Source organism: Tamandua tetradactyla, chromosome 25 (genome assembly GCF_023851605.1).
Source record: "Tamandua tetradactyla isolate mTamTet1 chromosome 25, mTamTet1.pri, whole genome shotgun sequence".
Classification (NCBI taxonomy): domain Eukaryota; kingdom Metazoa; phylum Chordata; class Mammalia; order Pilosa; family Myrmecophagidae; genus Tamandua; species Tamandua tetradactyla.
In genome coordinates, this window is record NC_135351.1 from 25,220,665 (window position 1) to 25,241,966 (window position 21,302).

Genomic DNA, 21,302 nt, shown 5'->3' on the forward strand with positions numbered 1-21,302 from the left:
AGGTGGAGAAGCTGTGTAAGAACTTTGGGTAGGCTTAAGGGGTTGAGGAGACTATAATTTGAAGCTCAAAGTCCTCTAAAGTAGAGTGCCACAGGAAAGACCAGACGCCCCGGGCTTCTGGTTGGAACTTCAAAAAGGTTGCACATTACAAAGAGAAGTCACAAGAAAATTCAAGAGAAGCCATACAACTCACACTTACATTCAAATCAGCAAAATACCTGATCAAATTAAAATGATCTTCTTCTAACTTAACAACCTGCAGAGCAAAATTAAGCCAATTCTGTAGGAGAAATTCATCTGGAGCATTAAATTATATTTCCAATTTTTTGTGTATAACATCTTTATATAATAAAAAATAATTAGGCACATCAGAAGATTAGGTAAATTGAGCAATAATGAGGAGAAATAAAAATAAAAATAAACCCACAGGCCATCCAGTCATTGCAGTTGTCTGATATGGAGATTAAAATAGCTCTGATGAATATGTTCAAGAAATTATGTGGTAAGATGAAGGATAATAGCAGGTAACTGAAAAATTTTTTAAATAACTGAAATCAAGATATTGATATATGGGTTTATAGCAGATTAGACACAGCTCAGGAGAGGATTGGAATTGTGGGTCTGTTTCCATTCCATTTTTGTCCTGAAAATAAATTAGAAGAAATGTCAATAGTAGGCATGGAGAGAAGAAGAATGATGAAAACATGGAAAGAATTGTTAGTTACATGGAAAACAGTGAATTAACATAACATAGATATATGTGAAATCTTAAAGGGGAGGAAAAAGAGAATGGTACAGAAGCAATACTAGATGAGATAATATTTGAGCATTATCCAAAACTGATGAAACACATCAAATTACAGATTAAAACATTTTCTACATTACAAGCCCAATGTAAAAAAAATATAAAAACCACAATAGGCACACCATGATAAAATACTAAAAGCTAGAGACAGGAAAAGAAAACTCTAAGGCATCAAAAAAGGACTTCCAGTTCTACCATGAATGAGTACCTTGTATCACACTAACCCTACTGTCAAGCATGACTACAAAAGAAAAAATGCATAAGAAACAAAAGCCAGTAGTTCAAAGTCATTGGAGTGCAAGTACTAGTACAGGCAGGAAGGACTGAGGGCTAACAATCCCTGAGGGAAGGAAGCACATCAAATTGGGCTCCATAATGACATTGTTATTTTCCTAAAGGGCGTTTGCCAGATCATAGCATTTTTGGGGCAAAGAGTCTGAGATGAACACAGCAGTCTCACTGGCCTGAGAAGTCAGCGTTTGTAACCTGGAACTGCCAAAATTGCTAGGATATGAAGTCCATCTTCTGGAGAAGAAAAGATTACAGAGGAGTGAGGTAAAAATATGCACACAAGGCATTAGTTGACGCCCAAACTGCACACACACACAGAGTGAAACTCCAAAAATTCATGCTGAAAGCAAAGCAGTCGTGGAACAGTTCTGGCTACTGGGGAGACAGATCTTCATGTTCTGAACCTCTAAGGTAGACAGGCTCTGATAACCATGCCAAACTTTTGGTTGAGTCTTTAAAAAGGCCATATCCAAGGGTACAGAGAAACCCATTAGTGATCAGCCCAATTCATCAAAAAAGATTACAAACTTTTGATGAATCAAGAATGATATGCCTATACTCTCGTCAGTCTGCCAGAAGAAAATTTTCCCTCTTTAGATTAAGAGGACATCATATGGATTCTATAAATTTTTCATTCATACTGTCTGTCTTAAGTAAAAAATGAAGCATACTAAAAACGACCAAATGACTGAAAACCAAGGGACAAAAAGGATATAGAAACTGACCCAGATATGATTCAGATATTGGGGTCATAAAAACAGGTCTTGAAAATAATAATAAATAGTATATTCAAGAAAAGAAATGGAAATTTTCAGCAGAGACCTGGGATGTATTTTTAAAAAAATGAATTTCTTAAACTGAACAATATAGTTTCTGAACCTAGGAATTTAGTGGGTGGTTTCCACAGAATATACAAAGCATAAAAGGACTACTGAAAAGGAAGAGAGGTCAATATAAAATGAGCAGACTGAAGCACAGATAGGAGAGATGGAATATTGTAAAGAACTTAAGAGATGTGAGAGAGCAGCAATATTCAAGAATTTTCAAAACTTACAAAAGTCTTCAAATCACAGTTTCAAAATATTCTGTGCATTCCAAACAGAATACATGTAGAGAAAACTATGCCTAGGAGCATCATGGTCCAATTGATTAAAACAAAGAAATGAAGAGAATCTGAAAACAAACAAACACTAAAGTAAAAAGTTTTACTATATTAAATGACGCAGGAATAATTCTGATGGATCACTTTTCAACAGAAATGATTTTGAAATGGCAGTGGGAGACCATCTCTAAATTATGGAAAGAAATTATCTGCCAACTTGGAATTCAATACACATTGAAAATATTCTTCAAAAATGAAAGCAGGGGGTGGGGCATGGTGGCTCAGCAGATAGAGTTCTCACCTGCCAGGCAGAAGACCTAATTAAATAATTAATTTAGTTTGGTTCCTGGTGCCTGCCTGTGTTAAAAAAAAAAAGAAGGAAGAAAGAAATTTTTTTACCATCACAATTGCACTATAAGAAATACCAATGGAAGTTCTGCAGGAAGAAGGAAGAATGTTGGTCTCAGGGGGAAGCACAGAGATGCAGAAAGGCTCAAAGAATGAAAGAATAAAAAATAAAAATTCTGGTTTAATCCAAAAGAAAGGAAGAAATTATAGACAAATATAAATAAACAGTAAAATGTCACATTTAAACCAACTCTGTTCATAATTAAATGTGATGGAATACATTCTCCAGTCATAAGGCAAAGAGGGTCAGACTAAGATAAAACAAAAAAAGCCAAATATATGCTGTTTACAAGGAAAGATTAATGTTACTACATTTATTAAGACTAATGAAAAAACTTATCTTGCTCTGATTTTTTAAAAATTTCATGCTGTCATATGATGTGCTTAGTTTTTAGAAAAATAGCATACTTTTAGTATATTTAAGTCTCTGATTATGTTGAATACAGTTTTATATTAATCTGTTTGAACTCTAGTCAGACTTTATGACAGTAGTAAAATCTTTTTAATTCATTGCTTTTTTATATGGTGTCAAGTCCAATATATAGATGCATTTAATTATTTCATTTCAATGCTCTATTCTAATTTCCCAGTAAATGAACCAAATCAGTCAGCTTTGTTGAAATAACAAAAAAGGAAATTCCTTTATTAGACCTCAATTCTTGCCTCAAGCCTTGAAGTAGCTCCCCAGTTCATGGTTTTCTCATAGTTGTTGGCTTCTTAATCTGGATTCCTTACATCTCTACCATTCCCCTTGGCCAAATCTAAAGGGATTATTGGGCAATATGTCCTCCTTGAGTACTGAGCAGATTCATCAGCATAATATCCATGGTATAAATTTGAGGGCCCCCAAATTGTCTTGCATTGTTGTAGACTTTCTTAATCCCAGTTGGTGGAACTTTTGCCAGTACAAGATTCAAACATTTATTGGCTTCCAAGCAGCTCTATGTGTGAAAAGCTACACCAACAATTCTCTATGGGACACATCTCCTCTAAATTTATTTTGAGTTTACTGGCTTCTTGGATAAGCCAGGCATATGTACTCTTTATCCTGAGACTCTTTTTTCCAACTATGAGATTGTTTGAGAGCAATCTTAAGCCATTTCCATTGTTTAACTAAGAAGGTGATGACCATTTTCAGGATTTACGCTTTGCCTTGAGATCTTGACAAATCAAGTTCTGTTACTCAAGCATTTCTCATTTTTTTCTTTACCTGATTGGGGATGAAAAATATAAGTGTGTCTTTCAACCCTTCTAGAATTGGAATATCCGCATTCTTTCTCTATACTTTAGTCCCTGATTGCAAGCTGACCAATTCTTGTTGAGTTTCTCTTTTTCTTGTAATAACTTGTCAAATGCTAAGCACCCTAGCAAAATCCCGTTTTTGTAAACTCTTTGCATAAAGCCATGTGGTAGGTTGAAATAAGTACCCCAGTTTGGACATATTCTTGGTCTTCATTCTGGTGGGTATGAACCCATTTTAAAGAAGATCTCTTGAAGATGTTATTTCAGTTAAGGTGTGTCCCAACTGAATCTGGTTAGGTTTTAAATATGGATTACTGGTGTTCTTTATAGGCAGAGTAAAAGTCAGATGGAGAGAGAAGTCAAGCGAGGCAACCATGTACATTTCCATCCAAGGACCACCAATTACTGGCAGCCAGCCCCAGAACACCACAGTTTTCCTGAAGAAAGCATCACCTTGTTGACACCCAATTTTGGACTTCTAGCCTCAAAATCATGAGCCAATTGTACATTCCCATTGTTTATGTAAACCCATTGTATGGTATTTGTTTTAGCAGCCAAGAAACTGAAACAAGCCATACCATTAATAGGCACATTAGTTAATCTCCATGCTCTCACAAATGGCATGTTTTACTAAATATTACTCCATTGCATAACAGTCACCATTTTTCTCAGCCTTCAATAACAATAACATTTTCCTCACCACTTTCCACCTGGCACTGAGGTCAGTACCTCATGCTTGGTGACTTTGTTAAGGCATTGCCCCATTTCTGGTATCAGTTTCTCTATCTTGGTACAAATTTATATATATTTTAGCTTTGCTTCAGTGGCAACAGCCATAAATCTTATAAATTTTAAGAACACTTTTATCTTATGCTCTCAATGCATTTTGGCAGTTACTGTATCAGTAGCTGTAGCTCTCTTCCACATGTCTTTACATTCTGAGATGCAGACTGAAGGAATAACCCATATAATAGATGCTATGTCTACACAGTAGCTCCATAATCTACATTCTTTCTACATACCTCATGCTAGAGGGAAAGAGCATATGGGCTTCCAGAAAAACCAATGTGTCTTCAAGCTTCTGCTTTATATGACTCACATTATGTGAGCTCATATGGCATTGACCAAAACAAGTCACAAGGTCAAGGCTCACAATACGATGGGGATGTACTTACATCTCCACTTACATGGAGGTACTACAAGTCACATGGCAATATGTGGGGATGCAGTATCTTTTTAAAGGGAAGAGGGAAACAAATAATAGAAGATGATAATACAATCCACCAGAGACATGAAGTTCTCTTATATTGAAGAAGCTTGATCAATTTGGTGGGATGATTTATTAGTAGACTGAGATGCCTGTATTCATGCCAAACAACTAAATCTAAATGGAAAACTAAATCACAGTTAAGATAAGAAGATGTTTGTCACAAAGCTTTCTTTATTGCTCAATGGTTGAGTTGCTATTATGTTCATTATTAGATTTGTTATTAGCTTGGTGTTAGTTATATGTATATTTAATATTTCTTAAGCACTTACTATGTGTCAAGCATAGTGGTAAACCTTCGCCTGACCTTACTTCACTTAATCCTAACAGCCCTGAGACTTAAATATTTCTCTTCCAATTTATAGATAAGAATCTTAAAGCTGTAATAGTTAAGCAAATTACCCAAAGTCACAGATCCCTGCTCTTATCCAACATAATGTATTTTCTTTCTCTAATTTTCCTTTTAATGTAATGCAGAAATTCTCTAAACAATATCATCCATTTTCTTTATTAGAAAACAATTAATGTCTTTCACCAATTTCCCCTAAAGTTGTTCCACTTGGTTCTTGTTTTATCTATAGAGGTAAATACATAGAAAATAATTCAATAAACCCCCCTTAAAATATTAGCTATGCCTTCCAAGTTCTGTCTTTTCCAATCCAAAAATAAATAGTTCTTTCAACAACTTTTATAGATATGCATCATAGATTTTCACCATCTTAGTTACCTCTCTAGGACTGACAAACTCTTTCAGATGTGGGTGGATAACTGACTACAACATAAAATATATGAATGCCTATGATACTTTTGCAAACCTTGCTGGTGTCTTTACAACTGAAATATCTCTTAACACAAAGAATACATGCTGTTTCAGGAAACCTAACACCTACCTCTTTCTCTGGTCTGAATTGTTATTTTAATGAATGTGTTGCAGTCTGCTGAGGAACCAATTCTGGAGTCTTTGCAGAAAATTCAGTGTCCATCATAAATACTTTGTGAAATACTGACCTGAAGTCTCTTCTATCATCCCAAAGATTAAAAAAAGGATCAGAGGTGAGTGATGGATTCCACTGTGTTGCTTTAGTAAATATATGTGCTCACATAGCACTTTAATTGTTTAGGTTCACTTCATGGTGAAGACAAATATCTCCACTTTTATGTTTGACACTTGTATTTGTCACAACCCAAAGCTGATCTGAGCCCTAAACAAACCAATGTCTCTGCACCTCCTCTGAATAACATGCACACAGCAAATATATTGACTTCAATTGTACTTAAAAATGTCTGCTCAGCTTTGCTTTTATTCATGGAGCTATTAAAAGATCTTCTTATTTAAAATGCCTACACTTTGAAACGAATAGGAATAAATTCCTCTCTGACCACTTGGTAGGTCTCCTTCTAAAGATACTATAAGTTGGAAGAATTCACCATTTCACAAGCCTGTTTATTTGTCTTGTCCTATGTAACAACTAGATCACGATAGAGAAATTCTTATATTGCTCTATCGGTTAAGAATACCATGTTGGGAAAATGTAAAATCCTCTGAATTTCCTACCAGTTTTAAAGATTGAAGTGCAATATTTGGCTCACTCTTGTATGGATATATATAAGGGAAATAAGATCCGGAGAATCCTCTACTCCTTTCTGCCATTTGTCATTATCTTTTTGTGTATTTTGTTGTTGGATTTTGGAAGCCAGTATTCAACTTACTCAGAGAATCAGAGTCCTTGGGCAAAGCGTTTCACCTGGAGGTCTTGTTAAAACACAGGTTGCTGAGCCTCACTCTGAATCAGAGTTTTTGATTCAGTAGGCCTGGGATGATAGGAACTGAAAATTTGCACTTCCGACAACACATTGACAAGCAGTAGTGTAGAAAATCTTTCTAATGGCTCTAACTAGTTGAAAGTTTGAGACTTCCTCTAGGATTCAGCAATGTGATTCATTTAACCCACTAATTGTGTGAGAAAAATTTCTACTCTGGGGCTAGAACAACTGATTTAGTACAAAACAAATTTAAAAACAGAAAAGTAAATCACAGCAACAGTTCATTCATTGGTGTGGGGATAGTATAGGGTTGAAGATTATTTACTTAGGCATTTTGTAGAACAAAGAACTCTGAGTGAATAGTCATTCTTTACAATTCAGCCTTTTTTAAATGTGTTTTTTAATTTTAATTTTTATCTGCCTATATATTTTTATTTATCTACTCTTGTTTTCATTAAGGAGTAAGGGGGTTATCCTTTGGGCACAGGTCTATTCATAATCTTTTTAGAGTAGATTTAAAAAATATCTATAGTGATTATTTTTCTGACTGAAGGGGTTATTTTAGGGCATTTCTAGCAAGTAGGAAAAATATTAACATTGCTACATTCAGAGGGTCTGGGTTATTCCCTCATTAACTACATTAACTCTTTATATTATCATTTTGTGCAAGTTAGAATTGTATTGAGAAAACTAACATAAAATTCACTTTCTGTCTGGGCTATTTGTGTGTTTCTATCTCTTTTAATGAAGGAATACATCAGCTTCATGATTTCACATAAGTTAAAATCTCTACAGTAAGTGAAAGTGCACAGCTTTTTTTTTAAACATCCTTAAGAAAATGAATATGAAGCACCCTAACTCAGAGAAGCATTACTTTATTTAAATGCCAGATATTTTTTACATATTTATTAAATTTTAATTTCTTATCTGATATAAATATTACTATGAAAGTTTTACTTGGTTATGATTTCCTATTATGTCTTATTCCATTTTCTTATTTTCAATTTTTTGTGTCATAGTGTAGCTCTTGAAATAATATAGTGGGCTTTCTTTTTTGTGAAAATCCCTGTCTTCAGATAAGCAAGTTTTATCCATTTATATTTATTGTGGTTACTTCTATATTTTATCTCTTTATTTTATCTCTATATTTTAACTCCAAACTACCTACATCTTTTCTTTGTAATTTTAATCTATTGCCTGTTTTCCTCCCTCACCATATAATAAATTGGTATTTATTATTTTTATTTATAGTCAATGTTTATTTAGATTTACCCTGAACTTTACTGTTATTATACCCTTAAAACTGTCAGAAACTGTATAGGGTTTGAGATCTTGCCCTACATGCAAGCTAACAAGATAGTCTGCACAGTTTTATAGATGCTAATAGAAGACATGACTCTCCTCAGTCACAGAGTACTTTATTACTCTTGGTGATGGAAGGAGCCATAGTGTATCAGCATTTTTCTGACATTTCCCCTTGCCTTCCACATCTAACATGTTTTAAGTGTGAGTTATGGATGACTTTAGTTGTCTTCCTTGCTGATCTATATGATTATGCAAGGATATATGAAAATATTAATATTTAAGCATGTTCCATTATGCTATGGGAACTCACAACTCTTCTTTCCTGTGTATAAGGAAATATGTGGGTATGTACTTTATCAGAGCTATCACCATTAGATTTTACCCTTTTGCCATTAATTAAGTGAGTAGCTTGAAAGAATGCTGGGGATTAACAATATGCTCTATTGTTAAAATTTTAGAGAATGGCCTAGAAGAGTTGCTGAACATGCCAGTCCAGGTTCAATAAAAATGCTTTATAGGAAATTTTGTATTGGATTAAAGTGTCACCATGGAATAGAACAAGCAGTGAATTAACATCTGAACACCAATTTTAAATCACAATGTTTTTGAACTGGTGATTGTGATTAATATTATCAGAGTGATTGTGATTAAGTCAGTAGGTCTCCTTTAGTCTTCTTTTACTCATTTATAAATAATTCTACTCTTAAAATCACCACCACCAATGATAAAAAAATTTAAAATATTGCAATCTGTGCTAGACAGAATGGCCCTCCAAAGATGTACACGCCCTCGTCCCTGGAACCTATGATTATTTACCTTACACAGCAAAAGGGATTTTGAAGATGCGCTTAAATTAAGGACCTTGAAATAGGGAAATTATCTTGTATTATCCTGGTGGGCCCAATATGATCACAATGGTCATTATAAGTGAAAGAGAGAAGCAGGGGAATCTGATTAGGAGAAGGAGCTGAGATGACAAAAGCATAGTCAGAGTTGTGCATATGAGAAAAACTTTGCTAAACATTGCAGAATTTGAAGATCTGGAAGGGCCATGGGCAAGGAATGCAGGCATTTTTTAGAATCTGAAAAATGGCAAGGAAATAGATTCTCCCTTAGAGTCTCCAGAAGGAATACAGCCCTGCAAAATCTTGATGTTAGCCCAATGATACCTATTTTGAACTTCTGGCCTCCAGAGTTGTCTGATAATGAATTGTTGTTTAAGCCACTAAATTTGTGGTAGTTTGTTATATCAGCGGTAGGAAACTTATACACTACTACATTAAATTATTTTAATGATTTGAAAAATTAATGAGATAGTGAAAAAGTGCTTTGTAAAGTGAAGTACTATAGAAAATGTAATTATTAATAAAATTGCCTTCTTTACCAAAAGGGAATAAAGGAATGAAACAAAGTTTCAGTGGCTGAGAGATTTAAAATAGAGTTGAGATGTCAGCCTGTAGGGTTATTCTTATATAGATATTCCTTCTTAGTTTCTAGTGTGTTAGAATAGCTAGAAGGAAGAACTTGAAACTGTTGGAGTGCAATCCATTAGCCTTGATTCTTGATAATGATTGTGTAACTATATTGCTTTTACAGTGTGACTGAAACTCTCTTTAATCAGTATATGGGCAGATGAGTAAGAAAATCAAGACAAGAAAATAAATGACTAACGGGGATAAGGGGCATGGGATATTTGGGGTATTCTTTTTCTTTTTTCTTTTTTGGAGTAATGAATATGTACTGAAATTGGTTATGGTGATGAACACACAAATATGTGATGATACTGTGAGCCATTGATGGTGTATTTTGGAAGATTGTATAGTATGTGAATATATCTCAGTAAAAATGCATAAAAATATGATACAGAGACACATAATGAACACATGCTGTTGGAAAAATGGCACTGATAGATTTGCTGATGAAGGGTTGCTGCAATCCTTCAATTTGTAAAAAATACAGTATCTGCAAAGTGCAATGTAGCAAAAATGCAATAAAACAAAAAAATTAAACTGAGATCTAAGAACTTATAATTCGAAGGAGGAGGTCTGTTTCCAACAAAATCTAGATTGGAGATGGGTCAATGGATCTTTGCCTTTTCATCAACTTCAGTAAAGTTCTTCCAAAAGTGACTTAATTATAAAAGCAACTGCTCTGGGACCATCTGAGGTTGATTTTTTTTAAAAAGCTTTATCTCCAAAACATTCTCTAAATCACAAATTGAAAGGAAACAGTAATTCTTCTCTGACTAGGGCAACTGCTGAAGTTAGAGGTCCATGGTGTAACACACAAATGATCTTGAATAAAACAGTGCTGTTAAATGTAAAGTCCAAGAAAATCTGTTATATGTATCACAGCCCACTGTACTCTAGTATAATCATCTTAATGATTAATTGATTTCTTAGAAAATTTGCAGCCTGAAAATATATAGAGGAAATACTGTCCAGCAGTCCTGAGTTCAAGAAAACATTAACTCTATTCTATTTCTCTCACCTTCTTCTTCTCTTCACCTTAAGTTCAACCTCTGCTTGTTACCACTAGTTAATCCTTAGGAAAAAATATGACACTCTGTATTGGCAACTGACTATACAGATTATTCAATTGGTACAATTTATTAGAAATTTTCCCATTTTAGCCAGTAGTTTTTGCCTAAAACTACTTTACAATGAGTAATGATAATATTTGAAATATAAGTCAGTCAATGTGGTTACTTTAATCTATTCATGTATTTAGCATTCTAAATTAGAAAGATGATTAATTAAATGGCTAAAGTCGTTCATAGTTATTCCAGATTTATTTTTTCAAATGAAAAGGAACTCAGTTCTGTTCTCTCAAAGTTTTTCATTTGTCCTTGCAGTGATTTTCAGAAGTATATGGATTGTTGGAATTAAAACATATTTATCTGTTATAGCCAGAACCTCGGTTTCAAACAGATCTCTGATAATTCAGTCCCATCCAGGAAAAAGAGAAAAAAGACATTAATAAGGGTTTGGCTTGACTAGAGGAAATAGTCTAGCGATTACATAACAAAAAATAAGGTTCTTCCTAGAGAACTGTGAGCCTTTGGCCTTCTAGAAGTTGTAGTCTGCTATAAAACAGAGGACCTTAAATGATAAAATGATACTAGGATGAAAATGAAGTTCTGCCTCCAGGAGTCAAAGAGTGCTGTGGTGGTTTGAAATTATATGTACTCCAGAAAAGCATGTTTTAAAAGTTAATCTATAGTTTGGCCTTAAGAAATATTGCTGTTTTTACTCAGACCCCATCCTCCTTGCTTCTTCACTTTCCCCAGCTATTTATTTATTTATTTATTTATTTATTTATTTTCACTTTCCCCAGATATTTTGATGCCTCCCATATGATCTGTTCTGATACTGTCACCTTTTCCTTCCTTTTCAAGCCACAGCCAGAGCCTTACCTCTCCAGCATACCATGAGTTTGAAAGACCTGCTTCCATGTTTTCATTATTGATAAGTGTATTAGTCAGGGTTTTTTAGAGAAACAGAACCAGCAGGAGATATCCATAAATTTGAGATTTATAAAAGTGTCTCATGCAACTGTGGGGATGCAAGAGTCCAGAATCCATAGGGCAGGTTATGAGGCTGGCAACTCCGATGAAGGGTCTCAATGAACTCCACAGGAGAGGCTGGTTGGCTAAAGAAGCAGTGAAAATTCTCCTCCCTTAAAAGTCTTCAACTGATTGAGTCAAATCCAACTGACTGAATTCTCAGTTGCAGAAGACACACCCTTAGTTGATCATAGAAGTAATCAGCCACAGTTGCAGTCAACTGACTGATGATTTAATAAACCAGCCACAAAACATCCTTGCAGTAACAGGCCAGTGCTTCCTGACCAGACATTTGGGCCCCATCACCTGGCCAAGCTGACACTTGAACCTGGCCATCACAATGGGGCATTAGTGACAGGCTTTGCTTTCCAAAGTTACCATTCTATCAGCAGAGTAGCCAGAACTTCATAAGGTAAGACCTGTTTTGTGAATATTTTACACCTAATTGATCTTGCTCCTCTTTACAGATGGGGCACCAGTCACTAACCCAGCTAGCCTCAGTGTAAGGCGGACTCTGTTCATGTAGTCTGGGTTATTATTTATGTCATGGTCAAAATGTGCTTTTATACCTATCATCTTCATTTTTGGATCAAGAAATGTGACTATGCCAACCTGCAGCACTACCCATTCCACTTTCCAGAAGGCTTTAGTCCTTGACTCATAAATAACTCTTACCATGAGTTTATAATTTATGCAGCTGATTCAGACAATTAACTTCCATCCAGTGAAGGTTTCATTGTCTTATTACTTTTCTTCCTCTTATGGTCCTTAGAATCAGCCATATAATGGCCCTTCACTAGCAGTCCTTAGTTCTTTTCAACTGTAGTATTCCTGCTCCATTTAGTTAGAACACTTCAATCTGAGTTTGATGGTATAATTTGCTTTCTAGATTGCTGTATACCATTAAAAAGGAAAGAAGGAAGTATGGATGGACCATGTGCTCCTACCCCATATATCAGCTCAAAAACTGAAGGAATATCCTCTACTTCCCTCCCTTACACTACAACTCTAGATTCTGATTCATTTGGTTCCGGGTGGAGCCTGAGAGTCCATATTTCTAATAAACTCTAAATTATGTCCATGCTACTGCTGTTCTCTGTCTATAGTTTGAATAGAAAAGCTCTAAACAAGATCCAAGAAATTAGTTTTTTTATTCCAATTTTAAATGTGCAATTGATTCTTGTAAACTTTCCAATCTTGTTGAAATGTGGAGTAGTAAATTTGTAATCAGTATTGGAATGCTTAGGAGAATTTTAAATTTACTGTATTTGTAAGTTTAATTTATTTAAGCTTTAGACACTTGTTCAGAATTTGGAATGATTGTGCTTGTTAAGATCATACATTTCCCCAATCAGTATGTGAAATAGAGTGTTTTAATTTATATATTTGGTTTAAAATTTTAATTTTAAAATGACTTAAGTAGCTTTTTAAGTGAGACTGGTTGTTTTAAGGGAAATTTATTTTGTGTGACTTGAGTTGATCAAATATTAATCAAAGCTCCCTTCAAAAGTCATTCTTACTTTATATAACATTTACTAGATGTATAAATAGATAAGATTTTCAAGTTGAACTTCTTAAAGGCTTAAGGCAAATTATGTTTCAATTTCTTTTTTTCTTTCGTATGCTGTATGGTGGGGTCACATTTCACTTTTTTTCCATGTGACTATCCCATTATTGCAGCACCATTTGTAGACTTTTTTGGTGGGAGGTAGTGTATGGGCCAGGAATTGAACCCAGTTCCCACACGTGGCAGGTGAGAATTCTACCACTGAGTTACCCCTGCGCCCCCTTCAATTTCTTTTTACTTTAAAAATCAAAATAATTTTAAGATACAAATCACTATAAATAGCTTTATTATTAAAAGGAGCTCTTGAATAAAATTCCTCTTGAAGTGACTGATAATTTACCCAATTCTGTTAGGTATCTTTGAAAATGTCTTATCTCTTCTGCATTGCTAAGCCTTCTCTTCTAATCACTGTTCCTCCTTGGGTGGCATCTGTACTTTTCCACCCTACTTAGGGCTTCTAACTCGCTACTGAGTGGGTGGCATCTTGCCAGTAATTCCTGGAGTTTTCTGTACATTTGTCCCCTACTTGTCTGTCTGGAAGCCTCCCCAGGTGAACTCTGTCCTCAGTTTCCAGAAGACTCCTTAGTATCTTAAGCTTCTTAGCTCTGCCTCCTTCCTCTCACCTCACCCCAGGCAGAGATTCACTTCCTTTTGTCCTCAATCATTCAGTCCAGGTTGAATTCCAATTTAAAATTTAGCTTTCCATTATGGAACTAACAAGAGATTTAGATTCATGGGGTAGAGAATGGAGTTGAGGAAGACAAAACATCTACAAAACAATAAGAATTTAAGTCAATCTTTTATTAATCTAAAATATTCTTTGACTCTTTTCTGTGATTTTAGTTGTGTTACAAAATTAATCCCCTTGTGTCAACCTAGCTTGATATTGGCCTTGCCTCCAAATAGGGAAGCATAAAGACAAGCCTTGGGAAATAGATGGAGTGGAGCATGTAATCATGCAGCATGGAGAGAGAGCACTGCTGCAACACATTCTAACAGAGTAATTCATAACTCTCCTTTACCTTTTATTTCCCCATCTGCCCTTGCCCACCCCCGCCCCTTCCCAAGAAAATAATCTCTTGGCTAAGCCCTACCCAAAGCCAACCAAGGGATATATTTTTAAAGCATAAGAGGAGCTCCATTTCATCCCCAGGTGGCTACGTTCTGGAATCATCTTTTACTTTATTATTTCAAGTGCTGATTTTACTCTTGGAGGCAAGTTCCACCACCTGGTTAGTTCCCCCAGCTCTAGACTCTTTCTTTCCCTGTTAGTCATTACTCTTCTTGCTTCCCTGCTTGAGGTCCCAGCATGCTGAGAGCCCATATAAGTTATAGCTGTGCACATCCGCAGTTCAATTATAATTGATGTTCATAGGCATATCCCTAAGTCACAACAGGAGTTAAAGGTGCCTTCTAAATCATCAAGGAAAGAATAAATTATGATCAGTAAAATTTTATTGTTCCCATATTTTCATTCTTGAAAAGCTGGTAATCCATGTAGGAAATATGGTTAACTCTGTTTTAATCAGATTTATCAACAGTCCATTCCTGAACAGCTTAAAAATTTACTGCCTTAGGAAATATCTACATGATGGAATATTTCATTTTATGTCTAGACTTCAGACAGAGTTTAAGTACATCAGGATGATAATATGTACCAGCTGAGCCGGTCTTTACTATCTGCTAATTCTTTTGTTGTAATCATTAACTTCTATGACCTCTGAGTCAATTCCCTTTTTTCTTTGAAGAATTTAACACCTGGTTCACCATATCTCCCTCAAACATTACCTCTCTGATAATTCTTAATAATTAAATATCCACACTGTGGCAACCAGAAGTATTCACCAAATATTCCATGTGTTATCCTACACTTGGTGCAGGTAAGTGGGACTGCAAGACTGCTTCTGGCCAATGAAATGGTGAGTGGAAATGATGAGTATCACCCCTGAGCTGAGACATTTACAAGCCAATGTGCCATTTACATCTGTGTCTTCCCTTTTGACAGTGAATTCCTTTTTGACAGATACCACATGTCAAGATTTAGGGTCCAAAATGGAAATCAGCCTGGGTCCTTAAGTCACTGAATGGAAAGAGCAACCTTACAGAGTCTCTGAGTTACAAGTCTTCATACATTAGAAATGTGGGGATTGGTTTCTCACCACTGAAACACTGGGGTTGTTACCTCTACTAATTAATATATAAATGTAGTTTATCTTTCCATACCCTGGTGTTCAGTTTGCTAGCTGCCGGAATGCAATGCACCAGAGACAGATTGGCTTTCAATCAAAGGGGATTTATTTAGTTAATGCATAGCTCTTCAGAGGAAAGGCAGCTAACTTTCAACTGAGGTTCTTTCTTATGTGGGAAGGCACAGGGTGATCTCTGCTGGCTTTCTCTCCAGGGCTCTGGGTTCTAACAACTTTCCCCGGGATGATTCCTTTCTGCATCTCCACTGGCCTGCGCCGAGATGAGGTATATGCTGAGCTGCTTGGGCTGTGCTTCGTTGAGCTCTCTCATTTAAGAACCAGCCAATTAAATCAAACATCATTCATTGCAGCAGGCACACCTCCTGGCCAACTGTAGATGTAATCGGCAACCGATGAGGTTCACATGCCATTGGCTCAGGTCTGCAGCAGTAGAAATAGTCACCTTCTATAATTGCAGAGGAGCATAAAGAATATAACATGATTGTAGAACCTCCAAATAAGTAGGAGGGGAAAAAGTAGAATAAACAAAATGTAATCAATTAATAGAAAACAGATAAGGAAAACATAAGCAGAGAAGCAAGGTGCATGAGTTTCCGTTTCCCTGCCTCTTGACCAACATACTATTAAAATTGTTAATATGGTGGAAGAGAAATAATGTTATTTTTGTTTTATTTTTGTTACATGACTAATAGTGATAAAAAAAAATCTCTTTCCGTAGGCTTGTAAGATAAGCTGTTTGCAGTTGTATTTTTATGAATTATCAGATCATGTTTCAAAGTTGTTCATGTAGAACATTTTTATACTACAAAGTGGTCAAATAACAAAAATTTCACATCATGCAGTTTTCCATTTTGATATAGGTTTGTATTTATCTTATGAATCTGCAGAAGTTCTCCGTATGTTAGGATGTTTTATCTATTTCAGATTAAAAGTATTTCCACCTGAACTGTTACTCATCTCTTAAATTAGTTTAGAATACCTTTTACCATATAGGTGTATAACATTTTTGACCCATAATTTAATTCTTTAGATAATACTCAAGGGATAGATGCTTAGGGTACAGCTTAATTTTCTCTAGTATGAAGTGAGCTTTCTTGAATATATATGACCAGGTACTTTAAATGAAATTTTTGTAAGACCTACTGTAAAAAGAGAAAGGGCTCCTATTTACATATTCTGGTAAATAATGTAAAATTTTTTCAGAGATCTCTTTTATCAGCTTACACCTTTGATTCAGTCTGGTAGTTGAATATAATGGTTAAACACAGCTAAATGGCATTGACATGTACCAGTTGTGTGACCTCAGATTGGATTTTTTATTTACCTTACAATATTTATTATAGACATTTTCAAACATATTGCAAAGGTGAAAGAAGTTTAAAGTGAACATCCATATATACACTGTCTTCATTTAGTAATTACCATGTTTACTTTACTCACTTCTTCATATATGTGTCCATCTAATCCATTTTATTTTTAGATGTGTCCCTAAGCACTTCAGCATATATTTCATTAACTAATAGTTCTATATTTCCTTTTTTGTTTCTCTTTAGGTAAATTAACATACAATGAAATACACAAAACTGAAGTTGATTTATCAATGAGCTCTAACCAATGCATGCAACAGTGTACCCCAATGAAGTACAGGAATGGGCACTTGCTCATGGAATTCTCTGGTCTTTCCATGTTCCTCATCATCCAGAAGCAGCTGGATTGATAGAGCGGTGGAATGACCTTTTGAAAACTCAACTACGGTGCCAACTAGGTGGCAATACCATGAAGGGCTAGGGTAATGTTCTCCAGGAAGCTGTATATGCTCTGAATCAGTGTCCACTGTATGGTGCTGTTTCTCCCATAGCCAGGATCCATGGGTCCAGGAACCAAGGGTACCACTCACTATTAGCCCTAGTGATCCATTAGGAAAATTTTTGCTTCCTTTTCCTGCGACACTGAGCTCTGCTGGTCTACATGTTTTAGTTCCAAAAGGGGAAGTGCATGCCTCCACCAGGAGAAACAAAAATGATTCCACTGAACTGGAACCTAAGACTGCCACCTGGTCACTCTGGGCTACTCATGCCCCTGGATCAACAAGCTGAGAAGGGGATTACATTTTTGGCTGGGGTGATTGACCCTGACTATCAGGGGGAAATAGGACTGCAACTACACAGTGGAGGTAAAGAAGAGTTTTCTTGGAATATAGGAGATCCCCTAGGGCATCTTTTAGTACTACCATGCCCTGTGATTAAAATCCATGGGAAACTGCAACAACCCAATCCAGACAGGACTATCAATGGCTCTGAAACTTCAGGAATGAAGGTTTGGGTCACCCCACCAGGCAAAGAACCATGGCCTGCTGAAGTGCTTGCTGAGGGTAAAGGGAACAGGGAATGGGTAGTGGAAGAAGGTAGTGATAAATATGAACTACAACCATGTGATCAGTTACAGAAACAAGGACTATAATGCTGTTTTGTTCCTGTTATACTATTTAAGTTGTAAGATATCAAGTTTAAGAATGAATATTACCCAAGGACTTGCACCCTATTCTGGAGAGATTTAATGTGATTCCAGTTATATGCAGGACAGTTGAGTATTGTTAGGTAAAAGAAAAATTTGTGTTTTATTATTTGTTATTTAGAAATTAGGTATGGTTTAAGGTCATAACTATAGCACCAAGTTGACAAGGGGTGGCCTGTCATGGTCAGGTTCATGTGTTGATTTGGCCAAGTGGTGGTACCTGTTTATCTGGTTGAGCAAGTGCTGGCCTGTCTGTTGCAATGAGGACAATTTCATAGAATTAAATCATGATCACATCAGTTGCATCCACAGCTGATTTCATTTGTAATCAGTCAAGGGAAGTGTCTTCTGCAATGAGTGATGCTTAATCTAATCACTGGAAGCCTTTTAAGGAGGATTCAGAAGAGACAGGCTCTCTTCCTGCTTTGGCTGGTGAGCCTCTCCTATGGAGTTTATCCAAACCCTCCACTGGAATTGTCGACTTCACAGCCTGCCCTGTGGATTAAGGACTCTGCGTTCCCATGGTTATGTGAGACACTTTTATAAATTTTGTATTTGTGAGTGTTTCCTGTTGATTCTGTTTCTCTAGAGAACCCTAACTCATACACCTGGCTTCTCAATTCCTTGACCTCTCCTTTAAAGATCTTTTATCTTATCTCAGCTATCCATACCCTTTTTTTTTATATCACATATCTTGGTTACCACCAATAGTGAAGCTCCCTGCATGATCTAACTCTTAAGCTCTCTAGTCTACAAATACCATCCCCTATATTTCCAAGTTACTTATGCTGACCTCCCAATTCCAAGAATTCCTTAAAATCATAGTTTTTACAATTCCTTATCCCACGAATATCCACATTTCCCTTCTGAATCATTGTGAACAGGCAAGTGGATATAACTCAAGAAAAGAACATGAAAACCTTCTGATTCTATTCTAAGTAAATAGCCCCTGATCTCAAATGGGTCTTCGGTACTTTCCAGTAATCCTGTTGTATTTCCCAAGTATTTTTACTCTCACATGATCCTGGGTGAGCCGCTCATACCTTCTCTTCTCTCAATTTTCCCCTACTCCTTCTCTGCTGATGATGTTCTCATTTTACTGAGAAAATATAAGTGATCTAAAAAGTGCTTCCACATGCTTTCATTACCAAATCTACTAACCTACTTGTGTCTTTGCCCATCCACTCTGCCTTCTCTCTTGCTACTTCAGTTGAACTATATTCACTCCTAGCTAAGGATAACACTCTCATTTGTGCACTTGATAACATTCTCATCAGTCTATTCAATTTTATTCATCTTGTAATTGTCTCTTTTCTCCTGCATTTGAAATTTCCCCCTTTTTACTGGATCATCACATCAGAATAAAAGCACTCTCTGCTATCTCCCATCTTAGAAAAAAAGGCAGAAAACCTCCTGATACCTGCAGCTTCCTCCCCATTTCTCTGCTCCCCTTGAGAGATAGGCCACCCTATAATGAGTGGTTTGTACTTTCCTCTCCTCCCACATACTCTTGAACCCCCTCCAATTAAATTTTTATGCATATCACATTAGTTCTTGTCAAGGTCTCCTTACACCTCCACATTGCCAAATCCAGAAATCAATTTTCCATTTTCATCTTATTCCATCTTTAGCAGCATAGGACATGGTTGACTACTTTGTCCAAATTGAAATTCTTTCTTCACTTGCATTCCAAGACATCATTCTTACTTGGTTCCTCCTTCCACATTCTCGTCTTCTCTTGCATTTGGTACCTTGACTTTTAGTCCTGTTGACACAGGCTCTGTTTTCAGGCCTTTTGCCTTCTTTTATCTCCATTGACTCCTTAGGTGGTATCTTTGAATCCCATGACTTTAATTACTACATACATTGACTACTTTCAAATATGTCTTGAGCTCAGACTTGATGTCCAAACTCCAGAGGAGAAACATAATATAGGAGGAACACAGTCATAAAGAGAGCAAAGAACTGCTGCTCTCTCTTTTTTTTTTTTAAACTTTTCATCCTGTAAATTGAAATGCAGTAAGACAACTTTTGCCATACAAGGTGAAAGTGAGTCCCAAAACTATTTTAGCATTTCTATTTGAGCTTTTTAAGGCATTTGAATACTCTGAGAGATAAGGAAAGCCCAATTATACTTATAATTAATAATTTCATAAGTATTGAGATATGACTTAGGTGAACTTGCTTTACTTATTCCTTCAAAGACTGGCACAAAGTTAACTTTTTCTGGTGCCACTATGTGCTAAATGCCTTTTTATTTCTCTCTGGATACAGATATGGTCTTCACTGTTCTTTCTCTTTTTTTTTTCTTGCCACATTTTCTCACAATTCTGGTAGAATGCAGACAAAGGGTATAAAATATATGAATCAATGCTTTCAAGAATAGTTAAGATTTAAGTAGTGGAATTGCAATTTAGGGAATTAAAATTGGGTGCAGTACATTAGGTTTAAAGCCTGGGCTTCTAAGTCTAAATTTTGAAAACTGATTGTTCTAGTTTGCTAGCTGCCAGAATGCAATATACCAGAAATGGAATAACTTTTAAATAGGGGAATTTAATCAGATGCTAGTTTACAGTTCCAAGGCTGAGAAAATGTCCCAAATAAAACAAGTCTATAGACATGTCCAATCTAAGGGATCCAGGGAAAGATACCTTGATTCAAGAAGGCCAATGAATTTCAGGGTTTCTCTCTCAAGTGAGAAGGCACATGGTGAACATAGTCAGGGTTCCTGTCTCATCTGGAAGGGCACATGGTGAACACAGCGTTATCTGCTAGCTTCTTTTCCTGGCTTCCTGTTTCATGAAACTCCTTGGGAGGCGTTTTCCTTCTTCATCTCCAAAGGTCACTGGTTGGTGGACTTCTGCTTCTCATGGCTTTGTCGTTCTGCTCTGCTCTCTGTGAGTCTCTCATTCTCCAAAATGTTTCCTCTTTTATAGGAACTTCAGAAACTAATCAAGACCCACCCAAATGGGTGGAGATATGCCTCTACTTAATCCAGTTTAACAACCACTCTTGATTAAATGACATCTCCAGGGGGATGATCTAATTACAGTTTCAAACATACAATACTGAATAGGGATTAGAAGAAATGGCTGCCTTTACAAAATGGAATTAGGATTAAAGCATGGCTTTTCTGGGGTACATTCATCATTTCAAACCAGCACACTGATGCTAGCTCATACTTTTCAGTGGTAATTTTTAACTTTTTATTGGCTTGCTTTTGTAAGACAATAAACCTTTGTGAGCAGAAAAAAGGTCACAAAAT

General features: G+C 36.0%; 1 long non-coding RNA gene across 3 annotated transcripts in view; it reads left to right on the forward strand.

Moving 5' to 3' along the window:
• The window catches only part of LOC143669098 (uncharacterized), a 526,175-nt gene that overhangs the window by 484,911 nt on the left and 19,962 nt on the right, over positions 1-21,302 (forward strand). For all 3 annotated transcript variants that reach the window (XR_013168699.1, XR_013168702.1, XR_013168701.1), the window contains one exon: positions 6,050-6,168. This is a non-coding gene — a long non-coding RNA (uncharacterized LOC143669098). The remainder of the gene's footprint in view (positions 1-6,049; positions 6,169-21,302) is intronic.